Source organism: Castor canadensis, chromosome 9 (genome assembly GCF_047511655.1).
Source record: "Castor canadensis chromosome 9, mCasCan1.hap1v2, whole genome shotgun sequence".
Classification (NCBI taxonomy): domain Eukaryota; kingdom Metazoa; phylum Chordata; class Mammalia; order Rodentia; family Castoridae; genus Castor; species Castor canadensis.
The window spans coordinates 27397120-27399325 of NC_133394.1; the positions used below are offsets into that span (position 1 = coordinate 27397120).

General features: G+C 41.6%; 1 pseudogene; it reads left to right on the top strand.

Moving 5' to 3' along the window:
* The first annotated feature begins 1313 nt into the window (after nucleotides 1-1313).
* On the top strand, nucleotides 1314-1795 carry LOC109678691 (large ribosomal subunit protein eL21-like; annotated as a pseudogene).
* The last annotated feature ends 411 nt before the right edge of the window (nucleotides 1796-2206 follow it).

Here is a 2206-nt window from a genome sequence, read left to right on the forward strand (position 1 = left end):
ACAATGACCAATCAAGAAAGATCTTCAGTCTATGGCCATATCACCCTGAATGTGCCCAATCTTGTCTGATTTGCAAGCTAAGCAGGATTGGGCCTGGTTAGTACTTGGATGGAAGACAGATCTTCACAAGAAACTGCTTTCAGACAAGCAGTTTGGAGACAAAGGGGGGAATGCCACCAAAGTTCAAGTGGAGTCACTGGTGCCAGACCTCTCAAAAATAACCAAGGCAGAGAGGATTAAGAAAATGGTTCTTACGCATGTGTGCCTATCTGGCATTAAAGCTCTTCCAGAGACAAACTCATACTTTTAGACAGGGTCTTCTACTAAAATAGAGACAAAATAACTATTTTTGCTGGCTCTAAATATGTCCTTTAATACTTTAAGATGGTGGTTTTAGCTTTTTTGAACAACGAGTTTTCTTGGACATATATACTAATAGTATGTTGTTGCCAAGGTAATTCTACTCAAAAAAAAAAAAAAAAACACTATAATGTCCAATCATTAAAACCCCATTGGAGGGGCCCTTTTGTTGTTATCTTGTCTATTCCCACCATAGTTAAAGTAGCAGTGATTGCTCCTTGGATCCACCACAGTCAAGTCAAGCCAGCTTCTCTAGAGTGGGAGTGCATCCCTGAGCCAGCTTCACCATGCAGAATCACCCTCCGGAACCTGAGCACCCTCCCTTGGCAGGACTCAGCTTCCCAGGAACAATGGGGGACCAAGAACAGTGGAATGACAACCCTGCTCTAGTCACTCCGAAAGCTGACTAGTCAACACACGACAGAAGCTTGAGGAGTCATCTCTCCAATAGGACAAACGGGCTGTTTTTCACAACAGTTATTTCACTGTAATGGATTGTCACCTTTTGTCTGTATCTGCTGCTATAGTTCTCACCCTAGTTTTCACCATAGGCTTGGCAGAAACTGCCCCCACTGATTAGTCTCATGGTGAAAGGTTTTTGTTTGCTCTCTTCTATCTCTTTTGAACAGGATGCATAATTAATGTTTATGGTTACTGATCTGGTTTAACAAAGGATAAAATATGCAGCCCTCCTTCACAAAGGAAAGTTGCCCCTAACTACACCTGTGGCACCTATAACACTGTAAATTTCACTGTACTTAAACCATCTGATTAAACATGGGGAAAAGTAATTAATATAAAAATAGATAAAAAGAGTCTTGACCTTGAGAATCTGATACACCTCAAATTAGTAACTGTTACCCATGAGAGTTCCTCATACCAAATTTTTCACTCCTTTTATAAGGAGATGAAAGCTTTCAACCAGAACCACCATCTTGCAGTAATTCACCAAAATGACAAACACAAAGAGAAAGAGGAGAGGAACCCAATATATGTTTTCCAGGCCTTTCAGGAAACACAGAGTTGGTCCTTTGGCTACATACATATGAATCTACAAGAAGGGTGACATAGTAGATGTCAAGGGCATGGGCACTGTTCAAAAAGGAATGCCCCCAATGTTACCACGGCAGAACTGGAAGAGTCTACAGTGTCACCCAGCATGCTGTTGGCAATGTTGTGAGCAAGCAAGTTAGGGGCAAGATTGTTGCCAAGAGAATTCATGTGCGTACTGAGCCAAGATCATCTCTCTAAGAGCCGAGATGGCTTCCTGAAACACGTGAAGGAAAATGATCAGAAAAAGAAGGAAGCCAAAGAAAAAGGAACCTGGGTTCAGCTGAAGTGCCAGCCTGCTCCACCCGGAGAAGCCCACTTTGTGAGAACCAATGGAAAGGAGTCTGAGCTGCTGGAACCTCTTCCCTATGAATTCATGGCATAAAGGACGTCAAAAAATAAAAGACTCTGGACTGTAAAAATTTCTTAATCAAAAAATAGATAATAATAATAATAATGAGATGAAAAATGAATTTTCCATCTCTGCCAAAGCTAAAAACTTATTCCTCTCACTGGCTGAGTCTACAGCCCAGACTAAATGTCACTTTGTGCTATGTTTGTGGAGGACACCAACATGGGAGACAACTGGGCTTGGGAAAAGGTTGACAAATGGCCTTACATGTAATGATGAAATAAAAATACAAACCCATAAATTAAGAAGATGCTCTTTGACCCTAAGTGTGTCTAAGCATCAAAGGGGGGAATAATATAGCAGGGAGGAGGATCAGAAGAAAACAGACTAGACCTGAGTCCTGAGAAAGTAGCAGGGAGGTGGGGATAGCATAGCAGAGAGATG